Below are 16,248 nucleotides of genomic sequence, written 5' to 3'. Positions count from 1 at the left end.
CCACAGAGCAAATACAGCCTAGATGGAGTTTGAAGCTGTACGTGAGCAAGAGATAGTGGAAGAAGGTAGGCTGCTCGGGATTATGCAATGAGGAAAAGGAAGGCCAAGCAGGTTATTAACCCTTCATCCCATGCAGATATCTTTACCAAGTCAGTCAACCTTGGAAGCATTTGGAGTTATTCCAGTTGGGGCATTTCAAGCCATCAAGAATGTTCCATTGGATGGAACAGAGTGGCAAAGGGGTTTTGTTGAGCTCCCATATTTGCACTGCCCCAATAGAATGCTGGACTCAGCATTTGACATAGATGCCAAAGTCAGGTGAGAAAGGAACTTATATAAGAGCATAAGTTATAGCAATACTGGGTCAGACCAATGGTCCATCTAGTCCAGTATCCTGCTTCTACCTGTGCCCAATCCAGGTCAGAAATACCTTCCAGAAACCCAAATAGTAGCAACATTCCACGTTACCAATCCCAGGGATAAGCAGCAGCTTCCTCTGTGTCTAGTTTAATAGTAGGTTATGAACTTTTCCTCCTGGAATTTGCCAAAACTTTTTTTAAACCCAGATATGATAACGACTGTTACCACATCCTCCAACAACAAATCCCAGAGCTTAACTATTCGTTGAGTGAAAAAATATCTTCTCCTATTTGCTTTAAAAGTCTTACAATGTAATATGTATTTATATAGCTGGATTTCTTATGGTGGGGTTGAGCCAGGACTAGCACAGTATCACCACACTCTACACAAGCTGCTGCTCTTTTTAAGGGGTTCCCTTTTAAGGAGACAATCTAGCAAATAATAAAAGAAAAAAACCTGTTTACATGTATTCAAAGTACATTGCATCAGCCAATATGTTTTCCCCCCTTCTCTGGCTCCTCTACTGTTTACAAACTAGGTCTTTCCTCTCTGAATAACTAAACTGTTTCTCATGCTGTCCTACTTGCCTAATTAGTTATCCAGGCACTGACATTAGATATCGACAGTGCCCACATAACTTCCAGGTCAGCTTCAACTCTACCCTGAACTTCCCCAGAATGACCCAGATATTGCTACACCAGTCAGACATAATATTCAGTGGTACTCTCTGGTTAAATGTCGCTGAACATTATGGCCTGACCCAGTCTGCGCTATTGTTACTGCGTAGGATCCTCTCTTGCCCAGTTAAATAGCGCTGAATATCAACCCCTAAAATTTTAGAATTTGCCATCTTTAAAAGGCCGCTGCTGTCTCTGCTGTCTAGTCTTTCTGGCCCTTGAAGGCAGGAGCATCCCAAGTTGGAAATATGCTCTGTGTGACATACTCTCTAGCATTCCTGCCCTGCCCATTATGTCATGGTCAAGCAGGAGAGGCAATGGACAGGGCACAATTTGGTGCTGCCACACCACCTGCAGATAACTCACTATGGTCCTGTCCTCCAAAGTTGTCTGATGTCCCTTCATCCCACATCTCACCCACCCACCCCAGTCTATGGCTTTCTCTTATAAATTGGTTGTGGACAGAGTCCAGTTTACAGAGCTTTCCCAAAATACATAAAGTGGTTCCAACACTCAAATGATCCCCACCCAATCACTTTTTTTTCAGAGCTTCACACCCTCTCCCCCAGCAGCTTTATAAAGCCTCCTAAGAGGCCACATCCCTTGCAACTTCACATTTTGATAAATCCCACTTATAACCCAGTTGGTTTTGTTCTTCCCAACTTCATATATCCAATTTGTTTTTTTGTCTATTGCTCCTATCTGTCTTCTCAACCCAGTCCTCAAACGTACCTAGGTAGTCAGGTTTTCAGGATATCCACAATGAATATGCATGAGACAAATTTGCATGAACTACCTCTATCGTATGCAGATCTCTCTAATGCCTATTGTGGATATCCTGAAAACTTGACTGGGCATACACTAGATTATAAGTTCTGGGGGAAGAGACTATTATATGTATCTCTAAAGCGATGCAACATGCCTGAGTAATATAATCAGGATCAATATAGATGTGCCTTTGCTTGTGGCAAAGCAGTTGACATCTCTCTCAAGCCACATTAGCTGGTTCTAAACCTTGTCCAGAACCAGGTTACCACTGTAACGTTCACACAGGAATCTTGATCATGTTATTAGGGGTGTGCTCTCTTCCCAAACACATTCACTCTCAGTTATTCATTTTAGAAAGTTTCACACTGATCCAGAGGATGGAAAGCTTCAGGCTCTTCTCCTCACCCTCCAGGAAAGATCTCTTGCTGATTCTCTGTCTCTCAGCCATTCTGGGAAAGAACAAACTTGAATCTTTCCACAAAGGTCCTTAGAAAACATTTAGAAGACCATTTTCAATTTCTATACATAAAATTGGCTTTGATGTGCAGAAACTATGTAAGCCACATTGAGCCTGCAAATAGGTGGGAAAATGTGGGGTACAAATGCAACAAATAAATAAACTGAGTTTTTGAAAATTGGCAATGCATGCTATTTTTCATGTATGACCAATACATGTTTAACCCCTGATCTGTGATCTCTCACCACAGGTGGAGATTACGCTGTAATGAGACCCAGGCTACATACTTCATAGGAGGCACCATGGTCCTTTTTTAGGTATACCACCCATGCTATGCAGGGTTCTGGGATGGGACCAGCAAGGCTGGGGGCTATTGACCCCTGGGATGACTTGTTCAGCCACTTGCTTTCACTTCCACAAACTCACAGTCCAGTCCAGGGCTTGCTCTGAATCATTAGAGTTTACTGAAAGTCTTTACATAGTAAAGACAATAAAAGGAATTTATTAACATGCAGAGGATAAAATAGTAAAAGATACAGGTCATCTTCTTATGTACCTCACTGGAATTCCCCTCATTTGATGCAGGAACTCCAGCCTTCTCCAGCTCCTCACTTTACCTTTTCTTCCATAACCTCAATTTAGCCACAATTTCTTCCAGTTTACCCCTCATCTTCTCTAAAGACTCATAGGCACTTGTGTGTCACCATAACATAGGCTAAAAATAAGCACCTTCTGGCTCTCCCAACCTAGGTGACATGTTGTAGAATTATCCTCAAAAAGGTCATACATAGTAGTTAGTAGGACCACTAGAGGGCTCTACACTCCAAACCTGGTAGAAACCAAGAGGTCTCAACACACCTAACGAAAAGGCATTTCCAAGGATGCAGTTGGGGTGGAGAGTGTACTTGCACAAGTGTTGTTGAATTAAGTACCCACACAAAGAGCAGGTGCAAATGTGTGGCTACTTTTCCCTAATTTTCAAAGGAAACTCTTCCCTTTGAAAACTGATGTAAAGTCTGCAGACTTTACATTGAGGCACACTTTCTGAAAGTTATCCCCTACTGTACCCCAAGAAGGCTAAACAGGATTACGCTACTGCCACCTCTGCCTTAAGGGCTGGTTACCTATAGGCAAAAGGAGCAGCTACCCCAGCCCTGCGTAAGCATAACAGAAGGCCCATAGCAAAAATGACTGAGCACAAAGGCCTGCTGCACCAAAGTTTGGTGCACGCTGATGTTGCTAGCCTGCTGACTAGGTCCCTCCCATGAGGCAGCCATTAAGATAAGCTTTAATTCTGCAGTCTCAGCTCAGCTTAGTCTCAGCATCAATGTGCATTTAGGAAGCTTCCTGCTTTCATGCCGTCGGTGCAGAATGAAAAACAATGGAGAGGCTACAGGAGACCCGGTTCAGTACATGATGAATACATGCACTGACAACCAGTGCAGAGAAGAAAGACAGATGATGGCATTCTGATTTATCACCTCGGTCTCATCCCCAAGCCATTCAGTTTATTTATGAGCCTCCTATGAGGAGCAGTATCTAGTCTACTTAGATCTCAGCTAAGCCTTTGATACTGTTCCTCATAGGCTTGGGAATGGGACTAAGGGTGGTAAATTAGATCAGAAACTGGCTGACTGATAAGCAGCAGAAGGTGGTAGTGAATGGAATTCACTCAAAAGAAAAAGAAAGGCGAGTAGTGGAGTATCTCAGGGATCTGTCATGGGGCTGATTATATTCAATATATTTGTGAGTGATATTGCTGAAGAGTTAGAAGGAAAAGTTTGCCTTTTTGTTGATGACACAAAGATTGGCAACAAGTCAAAAAGAAGGAAAAGGACTTCCACAAGCAGAAAAAATCAGGTTCAAACAGTGGAAGATACCAGGACAGGGAGAAATGCTGATGGGGAGAGAAGGGGCAAGTAGAGAGATGCTGGATGGAGAGAGAGAGCAAGGGAAGAAATGCTGGATGGGGAAAGAGGGGACAAAAGGAAGAAATACTGGATGGGGAGAGAGGGCTGTGCCGCAGCGAGGTCAGCTGACACCCGGGGCGGGTCGTCGCTGCGCACCCCCCCCCCTCCCGGGTGCAGCACGGTGCACCCTCCCCCCTCCAGAGTGCACCCCCCTCCGGAGCGTGAACTTAAGAGGGAAAGCGGCGAGGGATGGGCGGGAGAACCGAACCGCCCCAAGTGCATGTCATTGGGAGCTGCGTCGGCTCCGCTGGTTCCCTGCTCTCTCTGCCCCAGAACAGGAAGTAACCTGTTCCGGGGCAGAGGGAGCAGGGAACCAGCGGAGCCGACACCCCCCCAGCGGCGTGCACCCGGAGTGGACTGCCCCACCGCCCCCCCTTCCTACGCCACTGAGAAAGGAGACAAGGGGAGAAATGCTGGATGGGGAGAGAGGGGACAAAGGGGAGAAATACTGGATGGGGAGAGAGGGGGTAAGGGGAAAGAAATTCTGGATGGGGAAAGAGGGGACAAGAGGAGAAATACTGGATGGGGAGGAGAGTGGACAAGGGGAGAAATACTGGATGAGGAGAGGGGGCAAGGGAAGAAATGCTGATGGGGAGAGAAGGGGCAAGTAGAGAGATGCTGGATGGAGAGATAGGGCAAGGGGAGACTTGCTGGATGAGGAAAGAGGGGACAAAGGGGAGAAATACTGGATGGGGAAAGAATGGGTAAGGGGAGAAATACTGGATGGGGAGAGGGGGACAAGGGGAAAATACTGGATGAGGAGGAGAGCGGACAAAGGGAGAAATACTGGATGGGGAGAGAGAGGACAAGGAGAAATAGTGGATGGAGAGAGAGGAAAGGGAAGAAATACTGGATGGGGAGAGAGAGGACAAGGAGAAATACTGGATGGGGAGAGAGGGCACAAGGGGAGAAATATTGGATGAGAGAGGGGTCAAGGGGAGAAATACTGCATGGGGAGAAAAGGGGCAAGGAGAGAGATGTTGGATGGAGAGAGAGGGCAAGGGGAGAAATGCTGGAAGATTGGATAATAAGAAAGAACTAAACCTGGATAAAGGCAGAAAATAAAATTGAAGATAGAAAAATGACAAACAGGAAATCCTGGCAATAAAGTTAAGAGAAGATGAGGAATGTAGAAACCAGAGACTGGGACCAACACAAATGAAAAGAAGTACATGGTCAGATAAAAAAGGTAGAAAAAATAATTTTAATTTTATTTTAAGATAAAGTAGTGTGGTAGCTGTGCAATTTTTTTTTGTTTGTTTGTTTTATTTATAGTTGTTAATTTGTAATATAGTGAATGGAATATTTTGAAAACTTGACAGAAAAGTCCCAACACTGGCTGTGTTTTGGCACATTATTGTGAGGTATTCAGATCACCATTTTGGCTTCAGACTTCTCTAGTCACATGTAGTTTCTTTGTAGGATCAGCTTGACAGGTCCCCCGAGGAAAGCAGAAGGCCGAAACATGGCCAGTGTTGGGACTTTTCTGTTAAGTTTATCCTGCTTGATGCATAATATGAAGATTGTATTGAAATACTTCAATCACTTTTATGGAATAAAGAGACTTTTTAACTTGAACATTATCCTGGTGTCTTACACCGTATGTACTGCTTTTTTCACATCTTTGGGGTGTGGGAGGGCGTCAGTGACCACTGAGGGAGTAAGGGGGGTCATGACTTAATTCCTCCAGTGGTCATCTCATCATTTAGGGTACCTTTTTGTGACATAGTTGTGATTGATCTATACCAAATATTCAAAAAACAAGTCTGTATGCTCCTTGCATCAGGTGGGTTAAGAATCAGTGAAGCCAGCCAGTGTCCAAACCCTGCTGGAGATCCTAATGACCCTGGATAAGTCATTAAACTCCCTGCTGCCTCATAAGTGCCAATTTACTAGATACAAAGTTGGGGGTGATTCTATAAGGTGGCACCTAGTTTCAGATGCTAACAACCTGTGAAAATATTGGTATTTTAGTTGTTTACATGTGTAATTAGTCATCTATGCTCATTATAAGCAATGGAAAGAAGGAGGAAAAACAAACAGAAAGGTAACTAGTGGGAAACGAAGCAAGACTAGAGCAGGACTCCTACATATACACAAACACACAGACCGGAGTGGGACTCCTACACACACACACACAACGCTAAAAAAAAAAAAATAACGCCAGTCGAGGAAACTGACAACTAGTACTGGAGAATAACTAGAGAGACCTCATACAGGGTCCCCACAAGCAGGGCCGCCGAGAGGGGGGGACAGGGGGGACAAAAGTCCTGGGGTCCATGCCTCCAGGGGGGCCCGGTGCCGCCGCCGCCGGGCCCGCCCTCCGTCACTCCCAGAACTAACCTTAAGCCTCCTTTCACTTCGCAGCAAGCAGCAGCAGGTCAGGCCACTCCTTCCTTCCATGTCCCACCCTCGCCTGACGTAACGTCCGCGAGGGCGGGGCACGGAAGGAAGGAGGAGAGGTCTGCCCTGCCGCTGCTTGCTGCGAAGTGAAAGGAGGCTTAAGGTTAGTTCCGAGGGCCCGGCCCGATAGCGGGTAGAGGGGGGCCCGGCGACCTCGAGTGGGTGGCCGGTGACCTCAGGTGGGCGGGACCCGGCGATCTTGGGTGGGCAGCGACCTGGGGGGGGGCGGCCTTGTCCCGGGCCCGGCTCCGGCTCTCGGCAGCCCTGCCCACAAGGACCCCCACACCCAATAGGAGAATAATTAGAGGGTCCCTACACAGAGTCCCCATAAGATCTCTGCACCAAAATGCCCAATAGGATAATAACCAGAGGGTCCTTACATAGGGTCCCCATAAGGACTCCACACCTAAACGTCCTATAGGAAAATAACTAGAGGGTACCTAAATAGGATCCACTTTAGGGCTTCTGACAGGCAGCTCCCCACATCTAAACGCATCTCAGAATGGCAAACCTAAGAACATGGGCTTCCTATTAGATGATAATAATATGAATAACCGGAATACTAGACGCATCAGCTAATGAATGGAATAAAATCCCCATATGTATCACTGACTAATGAAGACCCCACCATCAACTAGAAGAACCAAAATATAACCCTCACAACAAAAAAAGGGACAAACCAACAACCAACAACAAAAAGACAAGCCAGAACAACACACAACAAGATCACAATCTAAAAACAGACAGACCACACAGGCAATTATAGATTATCAAACACACCAAAATCAGTTACGATACATATACCAAGATACTCATAGGATATATAAATGCACGATTGGCAGTCAACAAGACAGTCCTACTGAAAGACTGGAATAAAAGGGAAAAACTAGGATTACTACTCATAACAGAAACATGGTTACACCTAGAAGACGACTCAGTACTGCTGGACCTATGCCCACCAGGATACAAAACAATACACATCAACAGAAACAAAAAGATACGAGGGAGAGTTGCAATAATATACAAATCCACTTTCACCATTGAGTCTATTGCTAAACATTTATCCAACTGAAATTTTGGCATGCAAATCCATTGACACAACACTCGTAGGTCAACTATGTATCATACTGTTCTATCGACCCCCAGGTAACTGGACAAACTCCCAAGATGATTTCATGGACTTTGTATGAAACACCTGCATAAACCAACAAAATGTCCTACTAATTGGTGATTTCAATCTGCATCTAGACAAACAGAACAACACTAACACCAAAACGCTAATGAACTTCCTAAATCAAAAGAACTTCACAAAAGCACAAGGCACCTCATCCCACACAAAAGGCCACATATTGGACATACTAGCCCGCAGGTTACCAGCAAACATGGGAAGAGGTACCATGGTCAGACCACAGCAAGCTCACTTTTATATTGCAATGGAAAGCAAACAGAAAGAACTGAAAACCAAGATCACCACATACATTCACATCCAGAGGGAAGATGGACAACCACACCTTCTGGATAACAGCAATGAATGAACATAGTAACTTAGAACCAAATGACCTCCATTTCATGAGAAACTGGGATGAAGCATGCAAAAACACTGGATAAAATAGCACCACTTAAAACTGAAACAAGAAACAAAAAACACCCAACACCCTGTTTCAACAATGAGCTACTGCATATGGAAAAACTATGCAGGAGACTAGAAAGAACATGGGCCAAAAACAAAACAGAAATAAACAAAGACATATGGAGAAAAGCTATAAGAACATACAAACACAATATAAAGAAAGCCAAAGCGGAATATTACAACACATACATGAATCCAGAACAAACTAATACGAAAAGAATATTCAAACTCATGAACAAGCTACTGAAAACACAGGACATACTGGCATCAACTGAAACACCACCTACTGCAAATGAATTAGCTCAATATTTCGAACAAAAAATAGCAAAGACAAGATCTAACCTCGCGATACCACAAGCATCCATCACTGACTTCCTACAAGACTGCAAAACCAACAACACCCACACCATGGCAGACAGAATCTGGTCCTCATTCAAACCACCCAAAATGAGCACAGTAAAGGCACTACTGACAAAATACACTCAAAGTGTCTGCTAGAAAAATGCCCTAACTACTTGATGAAAAACCCACCAGAATTGTTCATCAAACGCATCACCAAACATATCACATACATATCAAATGCATCACCAAACATTTCACATCAACAAACATATCACATACATGTTAGCAGAAGGACAATTCCCAAAAGATAAAGGCAAAATAATTCTCACTGCAGTCCCCAAGAACACAACCAACAAGATCAGCGATCTCACAAATTACAGACCAGTGGCCTCAATACCACTATTGACCACAATGATGGAGGGATTGGTAACACAACAACTAATGGAATACAATTCTCAATCCTACATAAATCCCAATCAGATTTCAGACCACAATACAGCACCAAAATGGTCCTAAACACTTTGATAATGAAGTTCAGAAGCTTAATAAGCCCAGGTCAGAATATACTATTAATGCAATTCAACATTTGAAGTGCATTCGATCTAGTAGATCACACAACACTGATAACCTGGCTCAATTACATGGGAGTCAGCGGTACAGCGGCTGCATGGTTCAAAAGCTTCCTAAAGACCAGATCCAACACTGTAAAGATGTCCAACCAGCTATCAACCTCCTGGATCTCTGAATGTGGGGTACCACAGGGCTCTCCAATATCACCAACACTGTTCAATGTAATGATGGCTCCACCAGAAAAAAAACTGAAGATAATGGACTTTAACCCATTCTTTTACACAGATGATGTCATCATTTACATATCTTTCAACAACAATATCACAGAAATAATGGACAAAGTTAAAACAGGTCTGGACCTTATGGAAAACAGGGCACAAACTTTCAAACTCAAATTAAATAGAGACAAAACCAAATTCCTGGAACTGTCAAGCCTGCAGAACCCCACAGCCCACCAAAACTTCACAATCAACCACCAAACATACCTAATTGAAACACAGTTTAAAATACTGGGAATTATTCTTTACAAACATCTAACACTAGATAGTCAAATATCAGCAGTAACAACAAAATGCTTCAGAACACTATGGAAACTGAGAAGGATCAGAGACTATCTTCCAAGACAATCATTCCAGATAATAGTACGATCGATGATACTATCACAACTAGATTACGGCAATGCAGTATACGTTGGTTGCAAGGAAAGCACACTGAAATCGCTGCAAACAATCCAAAACACTGCACAAGGTGAATTTTCAAGAAATCAAAATATGAAAGAGCTACCCCACTACTCGAAACACTACACTGGCTGCCAGTCAAGGCAAGACTGATCTTCAAAGCGAGCACCATCAACTACAAAATAATTTTTGGTTTGTCTCCTGAATATATGCTAGACTTGCAGGGCCATTTTCGAAAGAGAAGAGCGCCCATCTTTCGACACAAATCGGGAGATGGGTGTCCTTCTCTCAGGGTCGCCCATATCGGCATAATCGAAAACCAATTTTGGGCGTCCTCAACTGCTTTCCGTCGCGGGGACGACCAAAGTTCCCGGGTGTGTGTAGGCAGCGCACCTAAGGCGGGACGTGGGCATGCTTAAGAGATGGGCGTCCTCAGTTGAAAATGGAAAAAAGAAGGGCATCCCTAACGAGCATTTGGCCGACTTTACTTGGTCCATTTTTTTTCACGACCAAGCCTTGAAAAGGTGCCCGAACTGACCTGATGACCACCGGAGGGAATCGGGGATGACCTCCCCTTACTTACAACCCCCTTACTTACAACCCCCTCCCACGCAAAAAAAAATTTTTTTCCAGGCTCTATGCCAGCCTCAAATGTCTTACCCAGCTCCATCACAGCAGTATGCATGTCCCAGGAGCAGTTTTTAGTGGGTGCAGTGCACTTCAGGCAGGCTGACCCAGACCCATCCCCCCCACCTGTTACATGTGTGGTGGTAAATGGGAGCCCTCCAAAACCCACTGTACCCACATGTAGGTGCCCCCCTTCATCCCTAAGGGCTATGGTAGTGGTGTACAGTTGTGGGGAGTGGGTTTTGGAGGGGTTTGGGGTGCTCAGCACACAAGGTAAGGGAGCTATGCACCTGGGAGCAATTTGTGAAGTCTACTGCAATGCCCCCTAGGGTGTCCTGGCATGTGAGGGGGACCAGTGCACTACGAATGCTGGCTCCTCCCACGACCAAATGGCTTGGATTTGATCGTTTTTGAGATGGGCGTCCTCGGTTTCCATTATCGGCGAAAACCGAGGTCGTCCATCTCTAAGGTCGACCATCTCAACATTTAGTTCGACCATCTCTAAGGTCAACCTAAATGTTGAGATTTGGGTGTCCCCGACCGTATTATCGAAACAAAAGATGGACGCCCATCTTGTTTTGATAATGCGGGTTTCCCTGCCCCTTCGCTGGGATGTCCTTAGAGATGGGCGCCCTTAGAGATGGGCGTCCCCATTCGATTATGCTCCTCCACATAAAACTAACCCCAAGAAACGTAAGCCCAGAAACCAAAAGAAGCCTACTTCTTCACCTACCCAATTGCAGAAACATAACTTACAAATCTATCCACAAGGCCAGATTTAACTACCTGGATTCCAAATGGTGGAACTCAATACCAAAGATCACAAGAAGCATCACAAACTATCTTCAATTTGGAAAAGAACTGAAAACATACCTCTTTAACAAATTCTACAACAAATAATTTAGGTATTAATGTCTATTCTGATTACTAATCATAAACCATTACTATAAGTCTCAACCAAACTGTAAAATATAAACAATACTGTAACTGTTAACCAGAATGTAATTTGTAAGCCACTTTGAACCGAAGCTTGTTTTTGGATAACAGTGGAATACAAGAATGCACAAATAAAATTAATTAATTAATTACCTCATAAAATATCGACCTGCATACAAGTATGCACGTTGTTTCATGGTGCATATTTTGATGCTGGATGTAAGTGATCACACTTTAAATCAAGGTGCATTTTCAACCAGTTACACTAGTATTTCAGAGAGAAAAGTAGGCACCTACTTTTCTTTATAAAACTAGGTGCCTTAATTACCACTTTTACAGATCTGCCAAGTCTCCTGCTTTTGCAGGTCATCTCCTGCACTCCCGCAGAGAAGCTGGGATCTCCACTGAGCGGCCTACCTATCCAGTGGCAGTAGGCACGACTTCATAAAGCACCATCTCCTGCTGCCGTTAATACCACAGCAGAAGGAAATGATGTTTTATGAAGGCGTTTCCTGCAGCCGCTGGATGAGGAAACCACTCCTTTTGCTGCTGACTGTGAATCAACCCTGCTGGAGTGGAGCAAAGGGTTGAGATGGGTGAATCAATGGGCGGAGTTATAGGTGGGGCTGGACAAAGCAAGGGTGGGGTGGGACGGAGCTAGGGGCAGACTGGGGCAAGCCCTAGATGTCCCGCTGAGTGGGTCAGCCCCCTTGGCAGCTCTGCTTTTAGTAGGTGCCTTGTTATAGAATTACCCTCCACAAGGGAGAAAACCTTTAATAGAAAGACTGCAAGCCCTTTGAGGATAGGAAAATACTTTGTATGGCTCAATAAAACTCACCTTGAGCTTCCAATAAAAGGCATGACATCAATCAAAATGAATAAATTGTGCTCCTTTATTCTGGATTTGGTGAGGCCCTGAGTATGTGACCAAGGTGAATGGAGAAGAACACGAAGGGCGGAAGCAGTACAACTGGTGGACAGAGTAGAGCTTCTTCAGTTTAAAGAAGCATGAATGAATGGTGTTGGAAATGTGAGAAAGGATCATGAGAAATCCTCTCTTCACACCTCCTAACGCCTGCTCCGAGCTGGTGTTATTTTTTGCAGCAGTAAGAGCGGCTTTGTTTTGTGTGCTGTTCTCTGAGCATTGGGAAGGAATAAGAAATGAGCTCATTAACATGCATTTGACTACATTAGCATACGATTTGCACTAATCTTTGGTGCGCTCATTGTTTCCCGCACTAGAGCCTCTGACCATTCTGTGCTCACTAATATGGATGCTAGTTGGGTGCTAATGGCCTCTAGAGCCTTCATTTGCTTCTGAGCATCGGGTCCTGAGAGCACAGATTAAACATTGTGAGAACAGATAGGGGTGGGATGCAAGGAAAGAGAGAGAGGATTAGATGTGAGTGGTGAGGACAGATTGATCTACAAGTGGGTAAATAGGTCTGGATGTACAGATGTGTTTGCCTCATGTGAGTATGTAGGTACAGTGTATGCGGGTGAGTGTGCCACTGCATGAGTAGTGATTGGATGCTCTGTGTGTCACACCCTGCCTTTCTCTCTGATCTCCTCTCCTCTGTCTCCCCCTCTCACCTTCCTCTCCTCCATTCATCTTTCCTTTTTTTCTTTCCTTCCTCCCTTTGAGTCTTTCTTCACTGGGGGGGGGGGGGCAGAAGTGAAAGGGGATGTCATCGACATATTCACCAGCGCTACAAAGAGCCTGGCCAGCTTGATTATTAAGCAAATTAGACGGTCACCTAGGATGGAAGCTTTTGGTGAAAAGGGGGAAAGAGAGCAAAAAGCAACCGCACTCATAATGAAAAAGTAGCTCCTGACAGCCATACAAGCTCAGAGAACCAACTTTAAGGCACAGAGAGCATGGGCAGTTTTAAAATAGCTCACTTATCTAGCTTTGGGGGCCTGTCCTTGTTCTGTGAGTAAATGTAAATTGTGTGGTATCTGTCTGAGTTTCATAGAAAAGTATGTTGTCTGAATATGAGCTTTTAAAGGATTGCTCTGGGAGGGGTGATGTTGGCTTCAGAAATGCATGTGCCTCCTGCATAGGGTGGAATGTTCAAAGATCCTTTTGATGTAGCGAAAGACACTTGAAAAGGTATCTCGGAACATTCACATGTACAGCATTCGGTTTTTGCTGCACAGGAAATCCAGATGAATCATTCAGCCTGGACCAGTCACCACTTCAGAGCTCAAACTGAATTGACTGTAAACCAGTAAACATGTTGGTCTGTTTTGATATAATAGAAAATAAAGACCTTCGGTTCAGCACAGTCACTACATTTGCAAAACATCTCATCCCAGCGTGATAGGAGCTGGGTCCGGACAGAGAACCCAGAAAGGCTTTCAAAATCTCCCCTGGATCATGTCATTCCACCCTGGATTTGAGAGCCTTAAGCAGCTATGGATGACACAGCACTGGCCCCTCTTGTCACTCAAAAACTGCAGACTGCTATTGATCTGCATCAAGATGTCATACAAAACCCATCCATCACTCCCGCTGACAACTTGGCAGCTGAGCATTGAGTTAAATCTTCTCACTTACATCGCTGCCTTATTGTTTAAAAACATTGAGAAATTCAGTAAAAATAAAATCCACAACAAAAAAGAAAAAGATTCATGATAAAGACTGTGAATTCCACATACATACTTAAAAGATGACCCTGGCTGGTGAGGAGCTCCTAGAAAGGTGTTGAGCTGCTGCTGCTGCTGCATTGTCCATCTTCAGCCTCCTCCTTGATGGGATTACAGCAAATGTCTAAGGGAACTGGGTTTCACAGGTCTACACTTAAAATACAATCAGACACTATGCATAGAGTGGAGTGGCCAGAGTCCAATTTCTCCCACACCCAACGTCAAATCCAAGCTGAGTTCTTGTGATAATATCTGAGAAACCACCCAGACATTGCCATGAGATCAATATCTTATTTAGTCCCTTTGTCAGAAGCATATCATACTAATTTGTAATTCACTGAAAAAAAATTTCACAAGGCTAATAAAGATATAAGGGAGAGTCATCCTTTTCTAGGAGTCTCCGATGTCATAACAGGTGATCATCTGGCATCCAGTGATCACCAGATGGTGTGGTTTAATATTAAGATGGGTGTGGAGAGAGCTCATTCAAAAGTGAGGGTTCTAGACTTCAAAAAAACTAACTTTTTTCAGATGGAGGATTACCTCAAGGAATTGTTGTCTGGATGAGAACAACTGGAAGAAGTTGGAAAGCACTGGACAAAACTGAAAGGAGCTATTTAAAGGGCAACAGACCTTTTGGTAAGGAAAGTAAATAAAAGTAATAGAAAAAGGAGGCCACTTTGGTTCTCAAAAGCAATAGCTGAAAAGGTAAAGAAAAAGAAGTTAGCCTTCATAAACTACAAGAGATCACAGAAAGAGGAAGACAGGTGACAATATCTGGAAAAGATAAGAGAAGCTGGTAGAGTAGTCAGGAAAGCAAATATGCAAATGGAAGAAAAAATAGCCAATACGGTAAAGGGGAGGGGGGACAAAACATTTTTTAGACACGTTAATGATAGGAGGAAGAGAAAAAGTGGCATTGTGAGACTGTACGTCTAGCTCCATCTCTACCTGTTTTCAAATCTATGCTGAAACCCCACCTTTTCACTGCTGCTTTTGGCTCCTAGCCACTACTCATTTGCCTCCCCCTTGTTCCTTCTCACCTAGTACGTCCCTCGCCTTTATTGTCTTGTCTGTCTGTATTTTTAGATTGTAAGCTCTATTGAGCAGGGAGTTCAGCGCTGCATGTGTCTGGTAGCGCTATACAAATGCTAATAATAATAATAAGGGGAGGAATATGTAGAAGCTGATAAAGATAAGGTGGAATTGCTTATCAAATATTTCTATTCTATGTTCACAGTGGAAGGGCCGGGAGCAGGACTGCAGAAGACAAACACAAATAGGAATGAAGGGGTGGTAGTCCCTGAACAATTTTCAGAGGACTGTGTTCATTAGGAGCTGGCTAAACTAAAGGTGGACAAAGCGATGGGGCCGGATGGCATACATTTGAGGGTACTGAAGGAGCTTAGGGAAGTTCTAGCAGGTCATCTGGCTGACCTTTTCAATGCATCTCTAGAGTCAGAAGTGGTCCTGGAGGACTGGAGAAGAGCAGATATGGTCTCTCTCCACAAAAGAATAAGTAAGGAAGAGGTTGGGAATTGCAGACCAGTAATTCTGACTTCTGTGGGAAGTAAGTTAATGGAAGCACTTTTAAAACAGAGAATATTAAAGTTTTTGTAATCCAATGGATTACTGGACCCGAGGTAACATGATTTCACTAGAGGCAGTTCTAATCAAACAAATCTGATTCATTTCTTTGACTGGGTAACCACAGAGTTGGATCAAGGGAAAGTGCTAGATGTGGTGTATTTAGATTTTAGCAACGCCTTGACACGGTTCTGGATAGAAGACTAACAAATAAAACTGAGTGACCTCGGTATGGGCCGTAAAGTGACTGACTGGGTTAGGAACTGGTTGAGTGGAAGGTGAGTAGTGGTACATAGAGCTCTTTCTGGAGAAAAGGATGTTGCCAGTGGTGTGCTACAATGTTCAGTTTTTAGGTGGTTCTTTTTAACATTTTTGTAAGCAATATTACTGAAAGGCTGTCTGGTAAGGTTTGCCTCTTTGTGGATAATACCAAAATCTGCAATACGGTAGACACCCCTGATGGTGTGGATAATATGAGGAAGGACGTAGCAAAGGTAGAGGAATGGTCTGGAATTAGGCAGCTTAGATTTAATGCTAGAAAAAAAAAGGGTCATGCATTTGGGCTGCAAAAACCCGAAGGAATGATACAGTTTAG

The 16,248-nt window shown here is 44.0% G+C and overlaps 1 protein-coding gene across 2 annotated transcripts in view; it reads right to left on the bottom strand.

Annotated features, from left to right (window-relative positions):
• The window catches only part of PRDM6 (PR/SET domain 6), a 258,332-nt gene that overhangs the window by 210,961 nt on the left and 31,123 nt on the right, over positions 1 to 16,248 (bottom strand). The gene's annotated exons all lie outside the window — the stretch shown is intronic.

The sequence above is a fragment of the Microcaecilia unicolor genome, chromosome 2 (genome assembly GCF_901765095.1).
Source record: "Microcaecilia unicolor chromosome 2, aMicUni1.1, whole genome shotgun sequence".
In the NCBI taxonomy this organism is placed as follows: domain Eukaryota; kingdom Metazoa; phylum Chordata; class Amphibia; order Gymnophiona; family Siphonopidae; genus Microcaecilia; species Microcaecilia unicolor.
This window is presented reverse-complemented; position numbering and strand designations above follow the sequence as displayed.